The following is an 8914-nucleotide window of genomic DNA, read 5'->3' on the forward strand; positions in this document are numbered from 1 at the left end:
TAACTCCCAAAAGGTTCAAGGCCAGGTTCATGTGGGCAAAGAGAGTGGTGGTGTTAGACTGCTTTAGGGAAAGGGGTCCAGTGTACTAACCAGCACAGCTCTACCTGCTGCAGCCAAGCCTCCATCCTATAGTCCAATCAAATCAAATTGAAACTCTTGTCTATGGGCAAGAAAAAGGCCCAGGGCAGGGCAATCATCTACTTCGCCACCTGCCCAGCCAGGCAGGTTTCTATCATTGGACACCACACCATGTAGGTTGGTTGATGAAAAGGTCTCAAGTCTCGGAAACATAAGAGATGTCAAGTATTAATTCAGGAAGTTCAATGTCCAATTAAAATAAATAATGGTGATAAGAGAAGTGAGATGTACCAGAGAATTAACACAAGAGATTTTTTTCCTAGATTCTTCAAATGGAAAAAGACATCAAGTGCCAGGCACAATGAGTAGGAAGCATCTCAACTAGACACACACGGAACATTTCAGAACAGTAACCAGAAAGAAAAGATCCTTAATGTCTTCAACAACAACAACAACAAATGAGAAATAAAAGTTGTATTGGCTTTTTCCCTTTTTCCAGAGTGTTTCACAGGAGTTGTGTGCTGTGAAACATTCTTTCGGAAATGCAGGCCGTTCGTAAAGACACAACACTTGCTTGGGCAGGAGGAAGGGGAAGAACAAACAAAACCGTGATAAGGAACACTTTCAGTTTGTGTATCTCCCATCACTGAGGCAAGAACATATAGTTCTTTTCTCAGGAGAAGGGACAGGTAACTCTGACTTATTGGCAAACCCCCAACGACTCATCTTAACAATGTATGTAGGGCTGAATGGTATGGATTTGGGCACAGCTGCCAGGCCTGTGTGGGGCTTTTGTTCCTGAAGTGAGTTCTATGGGGTGAGGCAAAGCAGTCCAGTGGGCTCTGGGTAGCAGGATGCTGGCAGGGCTGTATCATAGAAAATAAGAGCGTGGGGTGGATCCAGAGTGAGCAGAGAAATGAGGACTCTCTGGGCCACCCGTTTTGAAATTTCTGAGCAAGACTGATCTGAAGGACATTAGTTCCTTAGCTGTAGCATCTTAAAGGACTACAGATGCCCCAAACCATACAATAAAAGAGGCATCACCCAGCTGATGCCAGGGTGGAGTCCAGGACCTTGGTTCCAGAGGACACTCTGAGGGAAGTTCAGATGGTTATCTTCTATTACAGCATCCCTGGAAAGGCAATGATGAATGGTGGACACAGCCCTAAATTAGGCATCAGAATTTCTGGATTCTGTGGTGCACCAAAGGGTACTCAGGGAGAGAAATCTTTAGTGGCCCACCTAAACTCTACCAGACTCTAGCAAAGCCTCCCCCCAAGAAAACTTGCATTTTAGGTAATAAATACTATGTTGTGAGTAAAAGCAGCTTTAAAATACGTATCCTATTATAGTTTCCCTCTCCGCATTACTTGCCATGAGCCTTTCCTATGTGGAAATTCTGGAGTGAATATCTGTGGTAAGGCTTCATCCTGCTCCTTGTTTGCTATATGGCCTTTTCTCCTTGGTTTGTTCACCTGTAAAATGGGAGCGGAAGAAATGGATGAATATCAACCTCTGATATTCCTTCCAACTCTGACATCTCTGAATTCCACATTCTCCAAAGGAGGAATGTTCTAGAACACACCAGTTTCCATCAATCCAGGTAGCTAAAAGCCAGGCAAGGAGGAGGTGAGAGGCATGTTGTCTGATTCGTAAAACCCCTTCTCCTTCCCAGGCCAATTTCTCTGTCTTCCCAGGGAAGGGAAGGCGAGCTGCTCGTCCATGTGCGGGCTCCACAAAGCACAGGGACAAACACGCAGTTCTTCCAAGTCCCCCGATCCTTCAGCAGTGCCAGCTGCCTGTGTGGAGCAGGCTCTGCTGACCCGGATGGGCAGACCAGGGCTCTGTGAGGTCGGCACGAGACACTTCAAGGTGCCTCTCTCTGCAGGATGTCCAGGGCTGGGTGGCCCTGTCCCAACACAAACACGGGGGCAGCGGTGTCCCGACCTAGACAGAGGGGAACACAAGAGAGACTTCCCCGCTAAGAAGATCCTCGGGTGTGCGTGGCTCTAGGCAGGGATGGTCGTTAGAACCCTCCCTCCTGATACCTTATTGTTCTTCCACATTCTGATGGAGTGCAGGAGGCTGAGGAACTGATTCTATTCCCTGCTTACATTAGTTAAATGAGAGGGAGGTATCTGTGTGTGTGTGTGTGTGTGTGTGTGTGTGTGTGTGCGCGCGCGTGCGCGCATGTGTGTGATGGAGTAGGCACAGGAAAAGGACAGTTTTGAGATGATGCTATCAGGTCCCTGGGCTAAAGAAGAAACATGTCTGGCTTGAAATGGTTTCCTCTGGGGACCTTTTATGGAATCAGAACGCCTCTCCGGTTTGCAGTTCTGAAACCCACTACTGTGTCTGCAAAAACCGCTTTCATTTTCGAGGGGAAAAGGCCACAGCTCCTGGAGTCCCAGCGTGGCCGAGGAAAATGCCCCGGGTGAAGCGCATGCTGCGGATTCTGATTTCAAACATCAGCATTGATCTGGGCATCGATTGGGTCCATGTGGATGAGTGCGTCTGAGTGCCAGGTCCTGCCTGGTCCCCCGGGGCAGAGGATTGATCGTGGGGTGTAGCTGTGAGGCAGGGATGGAAGAGGAAGGACAAAGGGGGCCAGTCCCATGATGAGGGAAGCACCCCAACATGCTCTTTCAATAAAACTGAAATCCTGCAAATCAAAGTCTCACCCTTAGCGACTCCCACCCCCAGCACTTTGTGAGCATTTACTTTCTCCGGGAAGGCGCAGTGCTTTGATGGATGCTCCAGTTATAATCTATCTCTATTTACAGAACCACCAGGAGAGGGGCATGTGGATAAATGTCTAACCCTCCTTTCTTCCTGTAACCGGGACCCTGAACCCACTAGTTATAATAGTGTGATAATGAAGAAACTAGGTTTCTTCATAGATGAAGACCCACTGTGGGATATTTATTGAGCGCTTACAATGTGCCATGAGCTTAGGATTTCAAAATCACAATAAGATGTTACCTCACACCCATTAAAATGGCTTTCATTTAAGAGATATGCAAGAGGTGTTGGTGAGGATGTGGAAAAAAAGGGAACCCTTGTGCACTCTTGGTGGGAGTGTACATTGGTGTAGCCACTATGCAAAACAGGATAGAGGTTTCTCAAGAAATTAAAAATAGAACTATCATATCCAGCAATACTTCTGGGTATATATCCAAAAGAAACAAAAGCACTATCTTAAAACACACACACACACACACACACACACAAAAAAAAAAAAACAACAATAAAACCCCCAAAACACTCCTATGTTCATTGCAGCATATTTACAATACCCAAATTTGGAAACAACCTAAGTGTTCATTGACAGCTAAATGGATAAAGAAGTTGTGATGTATATTCAGTCATACAACATGAGGAAATCCTTCCATTTGCAACAGTATGGCTGTTGAGGACATTAAGCTAAGTGAAATAAGTCAGATGGAGAAATATAAATATTAAGTAATTTCATTTATATTGAAATCTTAAAAAAACAACATACCAAACTCATAGACACAGAAAAGAAATGGCAGAAATGGATAAAGGTGGTAAAAATGTACCATCTTCCGGTTATAATATAAATAAGTTTTGGGAATATAGTCATCACAATAACCCTAGTTAATAATACTGTATCACATACAGTATTTGAAAGTTGCTAAGAAAGTAAATCTCAAAAGTTTTTATCACAGAAGATAAATGTAACTGTGAGGTGTGGATGTTAACTAAACTTATTGTGCTGATTATATCATAATATATACATATATCAAATTATTATGCTGTACACTCTCAACTAATATATGTCAGTTATATATAGATAAAACTGGGAGAAAACTCCTTTGAGGGTTTTGCTGCAGATGACAGCAAAGATATTGAGCAGCAACTAGCAGAAGAAATAGGGTCACAGTATGTTTTTGTTTGGTTTAATTTAGTTTTTTGAATATTTAAAGGCATTACGGATTTTGTGTGTGAGTGGATGTTTGTGGGTGGGTGCATGAGCACTTAACATGAGATCTACCCCTTTAGATTTTCAGTGGGCAATACAGTATTGCTATCAGTGCAGTGCAAACATCAGCATTGATCTTTAGAATGCATTGATCTTGCATAATTAATGAGAGGGAGGTATCTGTGTGTGTGTGTGTGCGCGCGCGTGCGCGCATGTGTGTGATGGAGTAGGCACAGGAAAAGGACAGTTTTGAGATGATGCTATCAGGTCCCTGGGCTAAAGAAGAAACATTTTTAAATGTTTTTCAAAGGCTAATATCCCTTTGTATGTGGGTACCACATTTTAAAAATTCATTCATCTATCTCTGGACATTTAGGTTGTTTTTGTGTCTTGGCTGCTGTGAATAGTGCTTCACAGAACATGGCAGTTGTGTGTGAGCCCTCTTTCCATCCCCACAATGAAAAGGGAAGTACAGGTGCCCAAGAGCCCCACATTCTCTGGGGGCACCAAGGGCACCCCCACGCCCCTCATCTGCCCACTTTGCACATTTCAACACAGTATCTCGTGTGGCAGCTAGTGTTAGCGCCACTTTAACTGCCACCATTTCTATTCATGGGACTTCTTCAGGGGAGGACTCTGCTCATGTCCCCTAACTTGCTATTGGAATCATAATAGTGTGATAATGATAACTGTAATATTATAATAGTGTTATGAGGAGATGAATGACTACATCTGATGTTGGGGGACGGGATTGTGGGGGAAGAAGAGGGGGCCTCCCCCAAGGTTACTATTTATTTGTTTACCTAACTTCAAAATTCTCTGCGGGCATTGCACAGACAAAGCCTGCTTCATCTTCCCAAACATGAAACGTTAGGTAAGACACATGTCAAATGAAAGTAGCTTTTTCAGTCAGTGTTTTTAAAAATTTGACAATCAAACTTCGTTAAATTCAAAAACAGACTTCCTGTTTTCCGTTTACTTCGTTTGGGGGTTAGGGACCATTCACCAATGACTGTTTTGTAGCCAATGACAGCCATGACAATAAGCACGCTTCCTGGCCCCACAGCTTCTGAATCCTCAGACTTGTACACCGGTTGGTTTTCAAACACTCATTATACTGGTAATCAGAGGGCAGGTCCTTGTTTTCAGTTCTTCCTTGACACTATCCTCCCCGTTTATGCTTTTTCTTGATTGACATCTTTATCTCTGTTTGTTCTAAGAGTCTGTTGTTTCCTACGAGCTGGAGGGGCTGTTGGGAGGCTACAGTCCAGGAGAGATGATCAGGGCCAAGCCAGGACACTAAGAGTGGGATAGGATTAAGGGCTGGAAAAGGAAATGTCAGAGGGGGGTCCTGGATTGCTATTTGGGGGACTGAGTGGATGGGGAGGCCCATAACCACTGCATGAGGAGAAAGAGCTCTCTCTTGAGTCTGCTGGGTTGAAGGTGCCTGTAGGACATCAGGTAGAGATGAAACAGGTAACAGCTTATGTAGGTCCTGCGTTCAGGAGTGAGAATGACAGATAGGGCCGAAGATGCGATTCTCTCTGTACTCACACCCTATGTGACAGATGCCAACCAACTGCCCCTCACCCAAAAGTTAGTAATGTCACAGCAGTAACCAAAGAAACATGTTTATTTTTATCAGTTTCTTGAATCCCACCTTTTGTCTTTTCTGACAGAAACGGACTAAAAATGCAAAACGGGAAGAATTAAAGTCTAAGGAGAAACCAAGCAATAATGAACTCACACTGCTGAGTGTCACGGCCACTCAGAACAGCTCTTTGTTCTAGTTGATCCTTGGGCAGAACGGGGTATCTTGAAGGTCTTGGCAGAAGTAGACAGGTAACTATTTTAGCATCGTGGTTCTAAATTTTTACACACAGTAGATTGTCCCAGTGCATCTGGCCTGTGGTGCTATCATCAGTCAACAGCAGAGTCATTTGAGAGCTAGCACATCATCCTGGCAGTGAGGGCGGCTGGGAAGGCGCGAGAGCATGCGCAGTGTGCAGTGTTGATGGTGTGGTGGCCCAGAGCTGTGCTGGTCTGGGACCCGGTGGCTTCTACCGCTGGGGAAGCTGGAAAGACGGAAACACTAGTGTTGTTGCCTTTCCTGAGCCAAAGCACGCCAGCAGCCGAGAAACCACACATCTCTTGTCTTTTTTAGCCAAACCACGCATTGGTCCATTCTGTCACTCCCATCTCCCAACTAGACACCCAGAGTCCCTCTGCCACCTGCCACTCTGCAGGACTGGCCCAACTGCCTTGATGTGGGAGAGGGAGGGTACACGCTGAGCTCTCCCAGCTCGGAAGAAGGTGGGGGAGCAGCTGAAACCCCCAGGAGGGAGCATAACTAACAGGGATCTCTGCCTCCATCAGAGATGTGGGGGACTGATAAAGGGTCATCATCAGTCATTGCTGTTGAGGTCATTCATTTGGGGCACGCTTAATTAAAGCTGCAGAAACTTTAGATATGGAATGGGGCTGCCAATTCCTGCGTCGGTTTAAAGATTGAATGAGAAAATGTGGGAAGTCAGACAATAGTTCCTGGTACTTAATAAATGCTTGATAAGTGGTAGTTATAGTCACCATTTGAGGAGTATAGAGAAGAGGTGGTTAAGATCTCCCTTCAGCCCAGATTTCAATTCTAGCTGCACCCCTTACCGACTATGAAACATAGACCAAGTTATTTAACTCCTAAAGCCAGTGTTTTAATACCTCTAAAATTGGGTTAACAATAGCTACTCCTGGGTTACTGTGAGTCTTAGATCAGATAAAAGTAAAAGGCTTTACTTTGAGATAGCATTAGTATTTTTATAAATACCTGAACATATGGTTTGTTTTTTTTTCATGCTTTATATTTTGATAGGGTCAAAAGTAGGTTCTGATTGGATCATACCCAGGCCTCTGAACTATAGTCAATCTAAGCTACATGTTAACCTAGACTGGGGTTGGCAAGTCTTCAGAAAAGGACTGGAGAGTAAATATTCTGGTCTTTGCAGGCTATACATTCTGTCTCAACCCCACAACTCTACCATTAGGCCAAAAAGCAGCCAGAAACAGTAAGTAAACAAACTGGCATGGCCACAGCCCAATCAAACTTAATTTACAAAATCAGGGTCACAGTTTGCTGACTCCTGCCTTAGATATACACACACAGCTCACCCCACCTGTAGGTGCTGAATGAGGTGGCATGGTTAGAGGAAAGGCAGGAAAGGTCCTCATGTCCCCACTCCCAACTCTCAGAAGGTGCCGCATACTAGACATCCACTATTAAAAAGTCATTCATTTGAATTAAGCCTTGATCTGCAGAGAAAGGAGAGATGCCTGTCAAAATGCAAATAACAGATAAAGATTAAGCTTTACTTTGAATGGGAATACTGTATAATTTTTGAACTGAGTGGCCTGGACCATGCTTGGAGGTGCCAAGCACCTGGCTTTCTGGAACAATGGAGGCATCTCATCCATCTAGCATCCTAAAGCAACCCCGGCCTCCCTCCCTGCCTCTCCATCCTTCCTGACTCTGAACCCCACCTGTGTGTATCCATCACCACCAGCAGTGTTGAGTCATCCTAAGGCTGCGGGTGGGCCCTCAAAGAAAACATGTTTCTTCCAAGGGGCACATCTTGCCTGTGAAGCTGAACACTGAATCACTTCTACCCCTCCTCCCTGTGTCAGCATCCCAGGGACTCTGGGTTCTGTAACAGGGAGGGAGGGGAGATGATGGAGTTAGGACATCCCTGCAGCTCAACTCCAGGACAAAAGGAAGCTGCAGAGCTTAGAAATGGGGCTGTCAGTGGAGAAGGGTCAAGTCCATTCTTGCTGGGTAAGGAGAGACAATAAACTAGTAATTCTTGGTAGGCATGTTTTATTCATCTACTCTGTCATTTGTCTAGGGCTCACCATGGTTACGGGTAATTATTTCCATGTTGCAGATGTGGAAACTGAGGCTGAAGGATTCAATTACTCACTGGAGGTCACGCGGCCAGTAAAATGTAGTTGTAGGCCTGAAGCCATGCTTGTTAAGTGAACATCAACTTTGTCCTACCCGGTAGCACAGCTTTCCTGGCCTGTCCTTTATATCAAGGGCCTGTCAGCTCAGCACTGGCTGCTGCGCACCCCTACCCACAGTATGGGAGACAATGGGCCTCATGACCTGGGGATTTCTCCCCCAAGGTGTTTCAGCTGACTCTTGTCAGTGGGCAAAGTGCCATTGACTCCATCTTCTCCTCCTGTGTCCTCCCCTCAAGCCCGCTCCTCCCTCACCTCGCACGGAGCCAACTCACTCCCGTTAAGTAAATTCCATGCTTTTCCATCCCAGTGAGCTCAGCCTGTACTTTGATTTGGGTGCAAGCAGCTGCAGGTGCCTCGAGTCATCATGTGCTCGCGTCCCCCTCGCGCCGCAATGTCATCCATGTTTACTTGCTGCTCTGGACTTGAGATTCTGTCAGGATGCCAACCGGCGGGGCCGCCAGGCACCACAGCTGACAGTCAAATCTGCGGGGCCGAGTCCTTCTTCTGGAAAAAAGGGCGAAAGAGGTTAATACACTCAAGTCAGGATAAACACACCAGCTGTTAGAGTTGCTAATATTTAATATCACGATCAAATAAATAACTCGGGAAGAAACCTCTAGCTCACACACCGCAGAAGCCCACAGCCCACTGCTCCAGCCTCGGCAATGACAGATAAAATTAATAAATTATCTTAAAAGCCTCACAATGGAGCAATGGCCGGGACATGATTAAGAAAACATTTGCATAGCGCCGGCTGCTGCTGCTGCTTCTGTCCAGGCACACAGTCCCCCAGGTCAGCCCTGGAGACAAGAGCTGGGAGAGCATCAGGAGGGAGGGGGTATGTCCCAGCCATTTGAGGTTTCCCTCTTGGTCTGGTGGGAT

At 45.7% G+C, this 8914-nt stretch overlaps 1 long non-coding RNA gene across 1 annotated transcript; it reads right to left on the reverse strand.

The window, feature by feature from the left end:
• Window positions 1–656: 656 nt before the first annotated feature.
• Window positions 657–8914, reverse strand: LOC123652546. Its single transcript, XR_006741933.1, has 4 exons — window positions 8285–8914; window positions 7184–7324; window positions 1449–1553; window positions 657–1210 (listed from the first exon to the last, which is right to left on the reverse strand). It is a non-coding gene; the product is annotated as an uncharacterized LOC123652546 (long non-coding RNA).

Source organism: Pipistrellus kuhlii, unplaced genomic scaffold (genome assembly GCF_014108245.1).
Source record: "Pipistrellus kuhlii isolate mPipKuh1 unplaced genomic scaffold, mPipKuh1.p scaffold_m20_p_18, whole genome shotgun sequence".
NCBI lineage: Eukaryota > Metazoa > Chordata > Mammalia > Chiroptera > Vespertilionidae > Pipistrellus > Pipistrellus kuhlii.